Source organism: Uranotaenia lowii, chromosome 2 (genome assembly GCF_029784155.1).
Source record: "Uranotaenia lowii strain MFRU-FL chromosome 2, ASM2978415v1, whole genome shotgun sequence".
NCBI lineage: Eukaryota > Metazoa > Arthropoda > Insecta > Diptera > Culicidae > Uranotaenia > Uranotaenia lowii.
This window is the reverse complement of record NC_073692.1, coordinates 351,027,496-351,046,016: the sequence shown is the minus strand read 5'-3', so window position 1 is coordinate 351,046,016 and position 18,521 is coordinate 351,027,496. Positions and strand designations below refer to the sequence as shown.

Below are 18,521 nucleotides of genomic sequence, written 5' to 3'. Positions count from 1 at the left end.
AACCGATGTTATCCAAGTTGATATTTAAATGTGCAGTTTAACATAATTTTGATTTAAACATAAGTTAATTTAAAAACTCGGTTTGTATGGCAGCAGTCAAAGACTTAATAAAATAAAATGAAAAAATCTGTTTATCAAATTTTGTTAAATTTTTCAAAGATAGATCATTTTGTTTAATTGTTTTGAGAAAACAGGAAAGTATTTTTCGTCCACTTTGCAAATATTTCTAGATATGATTTAGAAAGGAATCCAGTGATGCCAGAGATTAAGTGTGGTCGGTAACAGTCGCCTTCGTATGTAGCTCTCATATAAAATGCATAAAAAATATGAATAAAAAAATGAAATTTTTCCACGTAGCTTAATACTACTGAGTAGTTTTAACTAGTTTTATCCTGATTAAAAATAATCAGATTTCAATGTATTTTTTTTTCTTTTCATTTTGATAATACGTACTACAAATATTTGACCTTTTAATCCCATAAAAAGTATTTCGTAAATTTTTATCGCCAATTTTAAACGTTTACTTAGTTTGAGCAGTTAGTGTTATTAAGCAGTTTCCTAAACTCGCCATTAGTATTTTGACAAGTGAAGCATTTGATAGCTTCATTATTCCTACGTCTTCACACATCAGGAAAAAATTCATGATCGAATTTTAAAACCCTCCTACACATTTTTCAGATTGGTCCGAAAACCTAACCTGTGCAATAATTTTAACGGTCGCCACGGAACAAAAATTGTTGAAATTTAGGTTATTTTTCTATCGAAAGCAAGGAACGTCATTGAGCAGGGATTGGCAAAAAATCATTAGTTACATATCATAAAAAATTAAAACTATTTGAAACAAAAATCTATATCTAAGCCTTGTAATGTATTTAAAAATGGAAAACTTTGCTTGCTAGAGTTCTCAATAATTCCATGAAAGGTTTTTGATAATGCAATTTGAGATTTTTTTTATTTTCATCCTACGGTTGAACATATTGTATCAAGTTATTTAGCAGTTAAATACACTAAGATTAAAAAAAAAATACATTTCGATTTTTTTGTGTAGCATCGAATATACTTTCTGAAATACAAGTTAGGTTTGTGTTTTTTTTTATATGATATGTAGTATAAAGTTCAATTTTTTTTAAAGAACTGAGAGATCTTTGAATAAAAAAATTTGTTTTCGCATACAAATTTCCAAAAATCAAAACGCGTTGCGCTAATTTAAGACTAAATGAATTGCATCAGAAATTTGTACTGCTATTTTCGGCAGTAAAAACAACCAAAAAAGCTATGGGAGGTGAAAAAATTTATAAATTTGAAAATTCCATACAAAGCTTGCTACGGTCTTCTAAAAAATTTTCAAAAACATCATTTCATAGTAGACTTTTTATTATTGAAGTTCTCCAAGCATATTCATTTGTTCATTTGTTTATTTGGAATTTTACAAAGTTTCGTTTAATGAAACCTTTCAAATGACGTTTTTTGTCGGATCGCTTTTCAAATTCTAAAAACCCGATTTAATACACTTAACAGTGGATTGGAGCCTTTCTAACAGAGTTTAAATTATATTTGGAAATATATAAAATAATATAGAATATACATGATAGATTCCTTCCCTCTGAATCATATAAGTATGATTTCAGATATTCAAACACGAAAAATTCCAATCTCAATATAAAAAAATGATGCCTGATACGTTTTTTTGGGGAAAAGCGAACTGGTATGTAAGGAGCTCATTTTATGTATGGAAAGAATGGTATTTAAACAGTAGAATTTCCAAGATTTATAACACGCTGAAATGGTGCCGTGGTAGCAACCAGAACTTTCACGTTGCTGGTCACGGTTCGAATCTTACTGTTTTTTTATGCTTTTTTTTTACTGAATAAGTAAAACCAACTACAATATTGATGGATAGCCGTGACGCGTGCCCTAGCATGATACCTTTTTTAGAGCTCAACCATGCATAGAGGAAAAATTCCCACAAAAGGAGGGGAAAGTAATATGACTATTAAATGATTAATCTCATTCTGTAAACTAAATCTGAAATCTTATTCTGATTCTAAAGTTTGAATTTTGATTTACAACACTTAGTCTAATATTTGAATATAAGTTCCAATTTCAAATTCCAGGTTGATCTTTAATCCAAATTCTTAATCAGAATTCTAAATCTGAATTCTCAATCTGAATTCTGAATCTGAACTCTGAATTTGAATTCTAAATCTGTATTCTGAATCTGAATTCTGAATCTGAATTCTGAATCTGAATTCTGAATCTGAATTCTGAATCTGAATTCTGAATCTGAATTCTGAATCTGAGTTCTGAATCTGAATTCTGAATCTGAATTCTGAATCTGAATTCTGAATTCTGAATCTGAATTCTGAATCTTAATTCTGAATCTGAATTCTGAATCTGAATTCTGAATCTGAATTCTGAATCTGAATTCTGAATCTGAATTCTGAATCTGAATTCTGAATCTAAATTCTGAATCTGAATTCTGAATCTGAATTCTGAATCTGAATTCTGAATCTGAATTCTGAATCTGAATTCTGAATCTGAATTCTGAATCTGAATTCTGAATCTGAATTCTGAATCTGAATTCTGAATCTGAATTCTGAATCGGAATTCTGAATCTGAATTCTGAATCTGAATTCTGAATATGAATTCTGAATCTGAATTCTGGATCTGAATTCTGAATCTGAATTCTGAATCTGAATTCTGAATCTGAATTCTGAATCTGAATTCTGAATCTGAATTCTGAATCTGAATTCTGAATCTGAATTCTGAATCTGAATTCTGAATCTGAATTCTGAATCTGAATTCTGAATCTGAATTCTGAATCTGAATTCTGAATCTGAATTCTGAATCTGAATTCTGAATCTGAATTCTTAATCTTGTAAATCTCATTTTGATTGTTTTGCATCACACGGTTTTCAACATTGAAATTTCTTTCATCCAAATTTTTTTTTATGATTTCGGATTTTACAACTTTTAATAGTATGGTTTTACCCCTAAAAGTATGCAGCAAACTTAATTTCAGAAAAATTGTGAAAAAAAGTTTTCACAAAACAAAATCGTGTTTTCATGCGTAATGATCTTTAAGTCATCGCAAATTTATCAAAAACTGTGCAAATTGGTATTCTTGGAGAAACAATTCCAGAATTGAAAATTGATAAAGTGAGGAGAAATTTTACGGATGATGAAAAGAGCGAAAGAACATTTTTGCAAGGAAAATTTATTAACGTACACCATACTTTACCTCGCAACATCCAGCTTCATCAATTTTTAATTCTGATATTCTTTCTCCATGAATCTAAATTTTTCACCGATATGCCGAAAATAAATTTACAAAAATTCTGAATCTGAATTCTGAATCTGAATTCTGATTCTGAATTCTGAATCTGAATTCTGAATCTGAATTCTGAATCTGAATTCTGATTCTGAATTCTGAATCTGAATTCTGAATCTGAATTCTGAATCTGAATTCTGAATCTGAATTCTGAATCTGAATTCTGAATCTGAATTCTGAATCTGAATTCTGAATCTGAATTCTGAATCTGAATTCTGAATCTGAATTCTGAATCTGAATTCTGAATCTGAATTCTGAATCTGAATTCTGAATCTGAATTCTGAATCTGAATTCTGAATCTGAATTCTGAATCTGAATCTGAATTCTGAATCTGAATTCTGAATCTGAATTCTGAATCTGAATTCTGAATCTGAATTCTGAATCTGAATTCTGAATCTGAATTCTGAATCTGAATTCTGAATCTGAATTCTGAATCTGAATTCTGAATCTGAATTCTGAATCTGAATTCTGAATCTGAATTCTGAATCTGAATTCTGAATCTGAATTCTGAATCTGAATTCTGAATCTGAATTCTGAATCTGAATTCTGAATCTGAATTCTGAATCTGAATTCTGAATCTGAATTCTGAATCTGAATTCTGAATCTGAATTCTGAATCTGAATTCTGAATCTGAATTCTGAATCTGAATTCTGAATCTGAATTCTGAATCTGAATTCTGAATCTGAATTCTGAATCTGAATTCTGAATCTGAATTCTGAATCTGAATTCTGAATCTGAATTCTGAATCTGAATTCTTAATCTGAATTCTGAATCTGAATTCTGAATCTAAATTCTGAATCTGAATATGAGTTCTGAATCTGAATTTTGAATTCTGAATTTTGAATCCTGAATTCTGATTCCTAAACCTGTATCCTGAATTTGAAAACTGAATCTGAATTCTGCATCTGAAATTGAATCTAAATTATGTATGAGTATGTAGAAATGAAAAAAAAAACATAAATTCATTCTTCAACACGAGTAAAAAAAACGAGGGTCATAAGATCTTCATATAAATTCCCCCCCAACGCAGTTTCCTGTACGGCTCTGCATTTTGTTGACACCCGGCATGGCTTTAGACACTATAATTTCATAAATGAAATTATAATGTCTATAGGCATGGCGGACTCTGAAGGAAACGCCCATCCGCCATTTGCTGCATTGAAAAGCAAGAAGTGTAAGATATAAACACTGTTGCCGTATTTGCCCCAGCAGACTGAGAAACTGCCCAGACCACGGTGCGTCTTAGTAATGCCTTTTACCTATTTGAGTTTGAGCCGCTTTCAATCAAGCGTGCCGATGGTTTATTGGATAGCGCTTGCAACTTGGGATCTGAAGGGTTTTGGTTCAATTCTCGAGTTAATAAAAATATTATTTTTTTATTTTGATTATCTTCAATTTATAAATGATTGCTGGTGCTGCTGCTTCGAGGCGCCACTAGCAACTTTTTTTTATGCCATAATAAGTATGATATGTATTTGGTAAAGAAAACGGTTTCAACTATTTTGTTTTTTTCCCGTTTTTGAAAGGGTTGTGTAGAAAAAAAAATGCATTCTTTTGAGACTAAAATCATTTTAATTGTGCAGCCCAGTTTCGCAAAAACGTTCTAGACATTTTTAAAATGGCACATACAAATCCACGGACATCAACAGAACTCGTCGAGCTGAGTCGATAGGTACCTATAAAGGTATGTCTAAGACCCATAATTAATGATCTCTCAAATCGACCGATAACCAAACCTTTCTGTTAGAAAGGCAAAAATGATGCCTGATACGTTTTTTTGGGGAAAAGCGAACTGGTATGTAAGGAGCTCATTTTATGTATGGAAAGAATGGTATTTAAACAGTAGAATTTCCAAGATTTATAACACGCTGAAATGGTGCCGTGGTAGCAACCAGAACTTTCACGTTGCTGGTCACGGTTCGAATCTTACTGTTTTTTTATGCTTTTTTTTTACTGAATAAGTAAAACCAACTACAATATTGATGGATAGCCGTGACGCGTGCCCTAGCATGATACCTTTTTTAGAGCTCAACCATGCATAGAGGAAAAATTCCCACAAAAGGAGGGGAAAGTAATATGACTATTAAATGATTAATCTCATTCTGTAAACTAAATCTGAAATCTTATTCTGATTCTAAAGTTTGAATTTTGAGTTACAACACTTAGTCTAATATTTGAATATAAGTTCCAATTTCAAATTCCAGGTTGATCTTTAATCCAAATTCTTAATCAGAATTCTAAATCTGAATTCTCAATCTGAATTCTGAATCTGAACTCTGAATTTGAATTCTAAATCTGTATTCTGAATCTGAATTCTGAATCTGAATTCTGAATCTGAATTCTGAATCTGAATTCTGAATCTGAATTCTGAATCTGAGTTCTGAATCTGAATTCTGAATCTGAATTCTGAATCTGAATTCTGAATTCTGAATCTGAATTCTGAATCTTAATTCTGAATCTGAATTCTGAATCTGAATTCTGAATCTGAATTCTGAATCTGAATTCTGAATCTGAATTCTGAATCTGAATTCTGAATCTAAATTCTGAATCTGAATTCTGAATCTGAATTCTGAATCTGAATTCTGAATCTGAATTCTGAATCTGAATTCTGAATCTGAATTCTGAATCTGAATTCTGAATCTGAATTCTGAATCTGAATTCTGAATCTGAATTCTGAATCTGAATTCTGAATCTGAATTCTGAATCTGAATTCTGAATCTGAATTCTTAATCTGAATTCTGAATCTGAATTCTGAATCTAAATTCTGAATCTGAATATGAGTTCTGAATCTGAATTTTGAATTCTGAATTTTGAATCCTGAATTCTGATTCCTAAACCTGTATCCTGAATTTGAAAACTGAATCTGAATTCTGCATCTGAAATTGAATCTAAATTATGTATGAGTATGTAGAAATGAAAAAAAAAACATAAATTCATTCTTCAACACGAGTAAAAAAAACGAGGGTCATAAGATCTTCATATAAATTCCCCCCCAACGCAGTTTCCTGTACGGCTCTGCATTTTGTTGACACCCGGCATGGCTTTAGACACTATAATTTCATAAATGAAATTATAATGTCTATAGGCATGGCGGACTCTGAAGGAAACGCCCATCCGCCATTTGCTGCATTGAAAAGCAAGAAGTGTAAGATATAAACACTGTTGCCGTATTTGCCCCAGCAGACTGAGAAACTGCCCAGACCACGGTGCGTCTTAGTAATGCCTTTTACCTATTTGAGTTTGAGCCGCTTTCAATCAAGCGTGCCGATGGTTTATTGGATAGCGCTTGCAACTTGGGATCTGAAGGGTTTTGGTTCAATTCTCGAGTTAATAAAAATATTATTTTTTTATTTTGATTATCTTCAATTTATAAATGATTGCTGGTGCTGCTGCTTCGAGGCGCCACTAGCAACTTTTTTTTATGCCATAATAAGTATGATATGTATTTGGTAAAGAAAACGGTTTCAACTATTTTGTTTTTTTCCCGTTTTTGAAAGGGTTGTGTAGAAAAAAAAATGCATTCTTTTGAGACTAAAATCATTTTAATTGTGCAGCCCAGTTTCGCAAAAACGTTCTAGACATTTTTAAAATGGCACATACAAATCCACGGACATCAACAGAACTCGTCGAGCTGAGTCGATAGGTACCTATAAAGGTATGTCTAAGACCCATAATTAATGATCTCTCAAATCGACCGATAACCAAACCTTTCTGTTAGAAAGGCAAAAATGATGCCTGATACGTTTTTTTGGGGAAAAGCGAACTGGTATGTAAGGAGCTCATTTTATGTATGGAAAGAATGGTATTTAAACAGTAGAATTTCCAAGATTTATAACACGCTGAAATGGTGCCGTGGTAGCAACCAGAACTTTCACGTTGCTGGTCACGGTTCGAATCTTACTGTTTTTTTATGCTTTTTTTTTACTGAATAAGTAAAACCAACTACAATATTGATGGATAGCCGTGACGCGTGCCCTAGCATGATACCTTTTTTAGAGCTCAACCATGCATAGAGGAAAAATTCCCACAAAAGGAGGGGAAAGTAATATGACTATTAAATGATTAATCTCATTCTGTAAACTAAATCTGAAATCTTATTCTGATTCTAAAGTTTGAATTTTGAGTTACAACACTTAGTCTAATATTTGAATATAAGTTCCAATTTCAAATTCCAGGTTGATCTTTAATCCAAATTCTTAATCAGAATTCTAAATCTGAATTCTCAATCTGAATTCTGAATCTGAACTCTGAATTTGAATTCTAAATCTGTATTCTGAATCTGAATTCTGAATCTGAATTCTGAATCTGAATTCTGAATCTGAATTCTGAATCTGAATTCTGAATCTGAGTTCTGAATCTGAATTCTGAATCTGAATTCTGAATCTGAATTCTGAATTCTGAATCTGAATTCTGAATCTTAATTCTGAATCTGAATTCTGAATCTGAATTCTGAATCTGAATTCTGAATCTGAATTCTGAATCTGAATTCTGAATCTGAATTCTGAATCTAAATTCTGAATCTGAATTCTGAATCTGAATTCTGAATCTGAATTCTGAATCTGAATTCTGAATCTGAATTCTGAATCTGAATTCTGAATCTGAATTCTGAATCTGAATTCTGAATCTGAATTCTGAATCTGAATTCTGAATCTGAATTCTGAATCTGAATTCTGAATCTGAATTCTGAATCTGAATTCTTAATCTGAATTCTGAATCTGAATTCTGAATCTAAATTCTGAATCTGAATATGAGTTCTGAATCTGAATTTTGAATTCTGAATTTTGAATCCTGAATTCTGATTCCTAAACCTGTATCCTGAATTTGAAAACTGAATCTGAATTCTGCATCTGAAATTGAATCTAAATTATGTATGAGTATGTAGAAATGAAAAAAAAAACATAAATTCATTCTTCAACACGAGTAAAAAAAACGAGGGTCATAAGATCTTCATATAAATTCCCCCCCAACGCAGTTTCCTGTACGGCTCTGCATTTTGTTGACACCCGGCATGGCTTTAGACACTATAATTTCATAAATGAAATTATAATGTCTATAGGCATGGCGGACTCTGAAGGAAACGCCCATCCGCCATTTGCTGCATTGAAAAGCAAGAAGTGTAAGATATAAACACTGTTGCCGTATTTGCCCCAGCAGACTGAGAAACTGCCCAGACCACGGTGCGTCTTAGTAATGCCTTTTACCTATTTGAGTTTGAGCCGCTTTCAATCAAGCGTGCCGATGGTTTATTGGATAGCGCTTGCAACTTGGGATCTGAAGGGTTTTGGTTCAATTCTCGAGTTAATAAAAATATTATTTTTTTATTTTGATTATCTTCAATTTATAAATGATTGCTGGTGCTGCTGCTTCGAGGCGCCACTAGCAACTTTTTTTTATGCCATAATAAGTATGATATGTATTTGGTAAAGAAAACGGTTTCAACTATTTTGTTTTTTTCCCGTTTTTGAAAGGGTTGTGTAGAAAAAAAAATGCATTCTTTTGAGACTAAAATCATTTTAATTGTGCAGCCCAGTTTCGCAAAAACGTTCTAGACATTTTTAAAATGGCACATACAAATCCACGGACATCAACAGAACTCGTCGAGCTGAGTCGATAGGTACCTATAAAGGTATGTCTAAGACCCATAATTAATGATCTCTCAAATCGACCGATAACCAAACCTTTCTGTTAGAAAGGCAAAAATGATGCCTGATACGTTTTTTTGGGGAAAAGCGAACTGGTATGTAAGGAGCTCATTTTATGTATGGAAAGAATGGTATTTAAACAGTAGAATTTCCAAGATTTATAACACGCTGAAATGGTGCCGTGGTAGCAACCAGAACTTTCACGTTGCTGGTCACGGTTCGAATCTTACTGTTTTTTTATGCTTTTTTTTTACTGAATAAGTAAAACCAACTACAATATTGATGGATAGCCGTGACGCGTGCCCTAGCATGATACCTTTTTTAGAGCTCAACCATGCATAGAGGAAAAATTCCCACAAAAGGAGGGGAAAGTAATATGACTATTAAATGATTAATCTCATTCTGTAAACTAAATCTGAAATCTTATTCTGATTCTAAAGTTTGAATTTTGAGTTACAACACTTAGTCTAATATTTGAATATAAGTTCCAATTTCAAATTCCAGGTTGATCTTTAATCCAAATTCTTAATCAGAATTCTAAATCTGAATTCTCAATCTGAATTCTGAATCTGAACTCTGAATTTGAATTCTAAATCTGTATTCTGAATCTGAATTCTGAATCTGAATTCTGAATCTGAATTCTGAATCTGAATTCTGAATCTGAATTCTGAATCTGAGTTCTGAATCTGAATTCTGAATCTGAATTCTGAATCTGAATTCTGAATTCTGAATCTGAATTCTGAATCTTAATTCTGAATCTGAATTCTGAATCTGAATTCTGAATCTGAATTCTGAATCTGAATTCTGAATCTGAATTCTGAATCTGAATTCTGAATCTAAATTCTGAATCTGAATTCTGAATCTGAATTCTGAATCTGAATTCTGAATCTGAATTCTGAATCTGAATTCTGAATCTGAATTCTGAATCTGAATTCTGAATCTGAATTCTGAATCTGAATTCTGAATCTGAATTCTGAATCTGAATTCTGAATCGGAATTCTGAATCTGAATTCTGAATCTGAATTCTGAATATGAATTCTGAATCTGAATTCTGGATCTGAATTCTGAATCTGAATTCTGAATCTGAATTCTGAATCTGAATTCTGAATCTGAATTCTGAATCTGAATTCTGAATCTGAATTCTGAATCTGAATTCTGAATCTGAATTCTGAATCTGAATTCTGAATCTGAATTCTGAATCTGAATTCTGAATCTGAATTCTGAATCTGAATTCTGAATCTGAATTCTGAATCTGAATTCTGAATCTGAATTCTGAATCTGAATTCTGAATCTGAATTCTGAATCTGAATTCTGAATCTGAATTCTTAATCTTGTAAATCTCATTTTGATTGTTTTGCATCACACGGTTTTCAACATTGAAATTTCTTTCATCCAAATTTTTTTTTATGATTTCGGATTTTACAACTTTTAATAGTATGGTTTTACCCCTAAAAGTATGCAGCAAACTTAATTTCAGAAAAATTGTGAAAAAAAGTTTTCACAAAACAAAATCGTGTTTTCATGCGTAATGATCTTTAAGTCATCGCAAATTTATCAAAAACTGTGCAAATTGGTATTCTTGGAGAAACAATTCCAGAATTGAAATTGGAGAAACAATTCCAGAATTGAAAATTGATAAAGTGAGGAGAAATTTTACGGATGATGAAAAGAGCGAAAGAACATTTTTGCAAGGAAAATTTATTAACGTACACCATACTTTACCTCGCAACATCCAGCTTCATCAATTTTTAATTCTGATATTCTTTCTCCATGAATCTAAATTTTTCACCGATATGCCGAAAATAAATTTACAAAAATTCTGAATCTGAATTCTGAATCTGAATTCTGATTCTGAATTCTGAATCTGAATTCTGAATCTGAATTCTGAATCTGAATTCTGATTCTGAATTCTGAATCTGAATTCTGAATCTGAATTCTGAATCTGAATTCTGAATCTGAATTCTGAATCTGAATTCTGAATCTGAATTCTGAATCTGAATTCTGAATCTGAATTCTGAATCTGAATTCTGAATCTGAATTCTGAATCTGAATTCTGAATCTGAATTCTGAATCTGAATTCTGAATCTGAATTCTGAATCTGAATTCTGAATCTGAATTCTGAATCTGAATCTGAATTCTGAATCTGAATTCTGAATCTGAATTCTGAATCTGAATTCTGAATCTGAATTCTGAATCTGAATTCTGAATCTGAATTCTGAATCTGAATTCTGAATCTGAATTCTGAATCTGAATTCTGAATCTGAATTCTGAATCTGAATTCTGAATCTGAATTCTGAATCTGAATTCTGAATCTGAATTCTGAATCTGAATTCTGAATCTGAATTCTGAATCTGAATTCTGAATCTGAATTCTGAATCTGAATTCTGAATCTGAATTCTGAATCTGAATTCTGAATCTGAATTCTGAATCTGAATTCTGAATCTGAATTCTGAATCTGAATTCTGAATCTGAATTCTGAATCTGAATTCTGAATCTGAATTCTGAATCTGAATTCTGAATCTGAATTCTGAATCTGAATTCTGAATCTGAATTCTGAATCTGAATTCTTAATCTGAATTCTGAATCTGAATTCTGAATCTAAATTCTGAATCTGAATATGAGTTCTGAATCTGAATTTTGAATTCTGAATTTTGAATCCTGAATTCTGATTCCTAAACCTGTATCCTGAATTTGAAAACTGAATCTGAATTCTGCATCTGAAATTGAATCTAAATTATGTATGAGTATGTAGAAATGAAAAAAAAAACATAAATTCATTCTTCAACACGAGTAAAAAAAACGAGGGTCATAAGATCTTCATATAAATTCCCCCCCAACGCAGTTTCCTGTACGGCTCTGCATTTTGTTGACACCCGGCATGGCTTTAGACACTATAATTTCATAAATGAAATTATAATGTCTATAGGCATGGCGGACTCTGAAGGAAACGCCCATCCGCCATTTGCTGCATTGAAAAGCAAGAAGTGTAAGATATAAACACTGTTGCCGTATTTGCCCCAGCAGACTGAGAAACTGCCCAGACCACGGTGCGTCTTAGTAATGCCTTTTACCTATTTGAGTTTGAGCCGCTTTCAATCAAGCGTGCCGATGGTTTATTGGATAGCGCTTGCAACTTGGGATCTGAAGGGTTTTGGTTCAATTCTCGAGTTAATAAAAATATTATTTTTTTATTTTGATTATCTTCAATTTATAAATGATTGCTGGTGCTGCTGCTTCGAGGCGCCACTAGCAACTTTTTTTTATGCCATAATAAGTATGATATGTATTTGGTAAAGAAAACGGTTTCAACTATTTTGTTTTTTTCCCGTTTTTGAAAGGGTTGTGTAGAAAAAAAAATGCATTCTTTTGAGACTAAAATCATTTTAATTGTGCAGCCCAGTTTCGCAAAAACGTTCTAGACATTTTTAAAATGGCACATACAAATCCACGGACATCAACAGAACTCGTCGAGCTGAGTCGATAGGTACCTATAAAGGTATGTCTAAGACCCATAATTAATGATCTCTCAAATCGACCGATAACCAAACCTTTCTGTTAGAAAGGCAAAAATGATGCCTGATACGTTTTTTTGGGGAAAAGCGAACTGGTATGTAAGGAGCTCATTTTATGTATGGAAAGAATGGTATTTAAACAGTAGAATTTCCAAGATTTATAACACGCTGAAATGGTGCCGTGGTAGCAACCAGAACTTTCACGTTGCTGGTCACGGTTCGAATCTTACTGTTTTTTTATGCTTTTTTTTTACTGAATAAGTAAAACCAACTACAATATTGATGGATAGCCGTGACGCGTGCCCTAGCATGATACCTTTTTTAGAGCTCAACCATGCATAGAGGAAAAATTCCCACAAAAGGAGGGGAAAGTAATATGACTATTAAATGATTAATCTCATTCTGTAAACTAAATCTGAAATCTTATTCTGATTCTAAAGTTTGAATTTTGAGTTACAACACTTAGTCTAATATTTGAATATAAGTTCCAATTTCAAATTCCAGGTTGATCTTTAATCCAAATTCTTAATCAGAATTCTAAATCTGAATTCTCAATCTGAATTCTGAATCTGAACTCTGAATTTGAATTCTAAATCTGTATTCTGAATCTGAATTCTGAATCTGAATTCTGAATCTGAATTCTGAATCTGAATTCTGAATCTGAATTCTGAATCTGAGTTCTGAATCTGAATTCTGAATCTGAATTCTGAATCTGAATTCTGAATTCTGAATCTGAATTCTGAATCTTAATTCTGAATCTGAATTCTGAATCTGAATTCTGAATCTGAATTCTGAATCTGAATTCTGAATCTGAATTCTGAATCTGAATTCTGAATCTAAATTCTGAATCTGAATTCTGAATCTGAATTCTGAATCTGAATTCTGAATCTGAATTCTGAATCTGAATTCTGAATCTGAATTCTGAATCTGAATTCTGAATCTGAATTCTGAATCTGAATTCTGAATCTGAATTCTGAATCTGAATTCTGAATCGGAATTCTGAATCTGAATTCTGAATCTGAATTCTGAATATGAATTCTGAATCTGAATTCTGGATCTGAATTCTGAATCTGAATTCTGAATCTGAATTCTGAATCTGAATTCTGAATCTGAATTCTGAATCTGAATTCTGAATCTGAATTCTGAATCTGAATTCTGAATCTGAATTCTGAATCTGAATTCTGAATCTGAATTCTGAATCTGAATTCTGAATCTGAATTCTGAATCTGAATTCTGAATCTGAATTCTGAATCTGAATTCTGAATCTGAATTCTGAATCTGAATTCTTAATCTTGTAAATCTCATTTTGATTGTTTTGCATCACACGGTTTTCAACATTGAAATTTCTTTCATCCAAATTTTTTTTTATGATTTCGGATTTTACAACTTTTAATAGTATGGTTTTACCCCTAAAAGTATGCAGCAAACTTAATTTCAGAAAAATTGTGAAAAAAAGTTTTCACAAAACAAAATCGTGTTTTCATGCGTAATGATCTTTAAGTCATCGCAAATTTATCAAAAACTGTGCAAATTGGTATTCTTGGAGAAACAATTCCAGAATTGAAAATTGATAAAGTGAGGAGAAATTTTACGGATGATGAAAAGAGCGAAAGAACATTTTTGCAAGGAAAATTTATTAACGTACACCATACTTTACCTCGCAACATCCAGCTTCATCAATTTTTAATTCTGATATTCTTTCTCCATGAATCTAAATTTTTCACCGATATGCCGAAAATAAATTTACAAAAATTCTGAATCTGAATTCTGAATCTGAATTCTGATTCTGAATTCTGAATCTGAATTCTGAATCTGAATTCTGAATCTGAATTCTGATTCTGAATTCTGAATCTGAATTCTGAATCTGAATTCTGAATCTGAATTCTGAATCTGAATTCTGAATCTGAATTCTGAATCTGAATTCTGAATCTGAATTCTGAATCTGAATCTGAATTCTGAATCTGAATTCTGAATCTGAATTCTGAATCTGAATTCTGAATCTGAATTCTGAATCTGAATTCTGAATCTGAATTCTGAATCTGAATTCTGAATCTGAATTCTGAATCTGAATTCTGAATCTGAATTCTGAATCTGAATTCTGAATCTGAATTCTGAATCTGAATTCTGAATCTGAATTCTGAATCTGAATTCTGAATCTGAATTCTGAATCTGAATTCTGAATCTGAATTCTGAATCTGAATTCTGAATCTGAATTCTGAATCTGAATTCTGAATCTGAATTCTGAATCTGAATTCTGAATCTGAATTCTGAATCTGAATTCTGAATCTGAATTCTGAATCTGAATTCTGAATCTGAATTCTGAATCTGAATTCTTAATCTGAATTCTGAATCTGAATTCTGAATCTAAATTCTGAATCTGAATATGAGTTCTGAATCTGAATTTTGAATTCTGAATTTTGAATCCTGAATTCTGATTCCTAAACCTGTATCCTGAATTTGAAAACTGAATCTGAATTCTGCATCTGAAATTGAATCTAAATTATGTATGAGTATGTAGAAATGAAAAAAAAAACATAAATTCATTCTTCAACACGAGTAAAAAAAACGAGGGTCATAAGATCTTCATATAAATTCCCCCCCAACGCAGTTTCCTGTACGGCTCTGCATTTTGTTGACACCCGGCATGGCTTTAGACACTATAATTTCATAAATGAAATTATAATGTCTATAGGCATGGCGGACTCTGAAGGAAACGCCCATCCGCCATTTGCTGCATTGAAAAGCAAGAAGTGTAAGATATAAACACTGTTGCCGTATTTGCCCCAGCAGACTGAGAAACTGCCCAGACCACGGTGCGTCTTAGTAATGCCTTTTACCTATTTGAGTTTGAGCCGCTTTCAATCAAGCGTGCCGATGGTTTATTGGATAGCGCTTGCAACTTGGGATCTGAAGGGTTTTGGTTCAATTCTCGAGTTAATAAAAATATTATTTTTTTATTTTGATTATCTTCAATTTATAAATGATTGCTGGTGCTGCTGCTTCGAGGCGCCACTAGCAACTTTTTTTTATGCCATAATAAGTATGATATGTATTTGGTAAAGAAAACGGTTTCAACTATTTTGTTTTTTTCCCGTTTTTGAAAGGGTTGTGTAGAAAAAAAAATGCATTCTTTTGAGACTAAAATCATTTTAATTGTGCAGCCCAGTTTCGCAAAAACGTTCTAGACATTTTTAAAATGGCACATACAAATCCACGGACATCAACAGAACTCGTCGAGCTGAGTCGATAGGTACCTATAAAGGTATGTCTAAGACCCATAATTAATGATCTCTCAAATCGACCGATAACCAAACCTTTCTGTTAGAAAGGCAAAACCATGATGCTTGAAATTGGTATACCTACATTTTTCAGACGAAAGTAATGAGGAATTGTGTTCTGTCTAGTAAATTTTCTAAAAAAATTCGACCCTTTCTCCAACTAGTTTGATAATTACAAAATTTTACAAATTCTTTACAAAGTGTTCCGTGTTCTAGATGGCATGAATTTGTTACAAAACACAATTTATTTAGAAAAAAATTTCAATTTTTGTCTTTTTCCATCTTCTCCCCTTCATTGTTTCAGATCGTTGACGACGACGATTGGACACCGAGAGATGTCAAATCAGTGTCCAGCACGGGACCGGATTTCTGCTTAAAACCACCAATATAATACTTACAAAAAAAATTAACAAACAAACGCAAATCATCGTCACCATAAAATAATCAAATTTTTGCGATCGCAGCAACTATTGCTTCGTTTTTTCGAGAACAGTTTTCCAAATTCAGTGAAGCGCAAATTTTCTAGCCCCTGAACCGTTTTATTCTCTGTTGAAGTGTTGTTGCGTTTGGAGCAGTGTAATTAGAAGAAAAAAATATAGAAAGAAGTTTTAAAATCATTCAACATTTCTAGAAGAGTGGCTGCATTATCTTCTAGTGAAAGTGCACCAGATATTGAAAAAAAAATACCCGTCCCGCTTGTTAATGTCACGTCGCGAAAAATCAAAGCAAGCCAGTTTCTAGTTGCTAGTTTTTAGTTTAGAGTTTTTTACACCTATCGAAGCAACCTCTCGCAGATGTTCTTCGATGTTATTCCAACCGAAACCTGAAAGCTAAAAAAAAGTACGGGGTGGCCATGAAAAATCTGGCTGGATCTCGGATTGTTGTGTTGAGCCACAGCTGCGCAGAGCAGAGAGTTGCCGAAGCCGCCGCCGTGCGTGAATCCGTTGCGATCGTGAATTTCGTTTGCGTCACCGGACGACCCACCGTCCAAACTAGTTCCTGGGGCCCCAGTCAATGCCTGGCCGCACCTGGTGCGTGCCCGTATTGTGCCCCCGTAACGCATCATTGTTAGCAGGTAATGCACCCGTTCTGATTTGTTTTTGATTTCATGTTTTTTGGTTTCTGATAGTAGTACACAAGAAAACTAATAAATCCTCTGAGGATATTTTTAAAATCTTATCAAGAAGATACTCTTTGATTCTTCGGAAATTTTTTTTTAAAAGTTCTGAGAACAAAATTCTCCGGAATTTTGCTTTTAGTACTTTAATAAAATTGTTGACAAAGATAACCATTAATAGAACGTAAGAATAAACATATTTGAGACCCTCAGAGTCGAAAAGACACTGGTAAAAATCTGTATCTTAAAAACATGTTAATATGTGCAAACATTGTTGAATTTGAGTTAATAATTCTGAAAGATTCTTCATATTTAAAACTACAATTGATGTTTTCTTTTTTAGATTTTTAGAATTTTATTTTCATACTTATATGTTTGAAAGAAAACTAAAAAAATTTCGGATACATAAATGGAAAATGACCAAACACCACAACTTTCAAGTGTATTTTCTCGAGATAAGCTTGCATGCACTTATACCCCTTTGGCTCTAGAGGCCTCGAAAAAGTAATTTTTTAAAATCTAGATGTACAAGTTTGCTCAAGACATAAACATATAATTTCTAAAGAGGTTTGACATAAGAATTTCATAAATATTACACTAATTTCAAAATGTTTTTTTTTGCAATTCGTTAATGTAAAGACACTGAATAAAAATTTTTGAACATCAATTTGTTTTTAACATAGTGCTTATGCTTATGATGCATACACAGCCAGATCTTGTCAGCAACCCGGTGAGTAGCAAAAGTACTTCTACCACTCATTTAAACAAGGCCGGGCCCACTGTGCAGTATTGGACGCCGAGACAACTGGAACATAAGGGAGAAAGAAACGTGGATAACAGTACCATACGTTCCTATGTTTATTCGATATTCATTTGTTGAAAGCATAGACGATAAAATATTTCTATGTTCCTTGATTTGGATCTCGGAATTCTTCCTTCGATGAGGTTTTACTGCATTAAAAATCCAAAATGTTTCAAAACAAGAATTAAAGAAAAAATATTCTTAAAAAATTCTGTGTTTTTACCAAATTAAATTCTGACTTTCTGTGAATTTAACCATACCATAGACATAAAATTTTTAATTTTAGTAACCTGTACAAAATTTTAAAAATCTGTAAAATCTGTGCGTTTTACTAAAATTCTGATTCTGTGACACAGATTCTGTGTTGAAAATTTGCTCAAAATTCTGTGAAATCATATATTTTTCAGAGATTTCCGCAACCTTTATTTCTGAAACGATATGACAGAGCAAAGAAATGATCAATAATGTACTGAAATGTTTAGGATCGTTGAACCCTTCTTAGAGATTTCAGTGCCAAAAAATGAAATAAAATTAAAATAAAATATACAGGTGATTTTTTTTGTTATTTTTACTTGACATCTTATGTATGAATTGTTTTTTGCAGATTACGTTAACTTATTGCATAGAAAATAAAACACAAAACTCTTCGAATATTCTTTCAAAACTCGCTGGTTTTGGGAAATGTTAAATTTCCGCCTTTCTTCTTTAAATGCGGCAATTCATCGGTAAATTTGTCTTTATTCCAAGCATTGGAGCATGGGAGCATGGAGAATTCTTAAAACAAATCGTTATCGATTTTTGAAAAGGGTCAATACGCCAAGACCTCTGTTTTGAGAAAA

General features: G+C 32.4%; 2 protein-coding genes across 34 annotated transcripts in view; one reads left to right on the top strand and one right to left on the bottom strand.

Annotated features, from left to right (window-relative positions):
* Positions 1 to 18,521, bottom strand: part of LOC129741722 (sodium channel protein para) — a 344,044-nt gene that overhangs the window by 96,290 nt on the left and 229,233 nt on the right. The window lies entirely within an intron of this gene.
* LOC129741725 (sodium channel protein para-like) overlaps positions 16,071 to 18,521 on the top strand; it is a 55,300-nt gene continuing 52,849 nt past the window's right edge. For both annotated transcript variants that reach the window (XM_055733505.1, XM_055733504.1), the window contains exon 1: positions 16,071 to 16,838. The gene's annotated coding sequence lies outside the window, so the exon portion shown is untranslated. The remainder of the gene's footprint in view (positions 16,839 to 18,521) is intronic.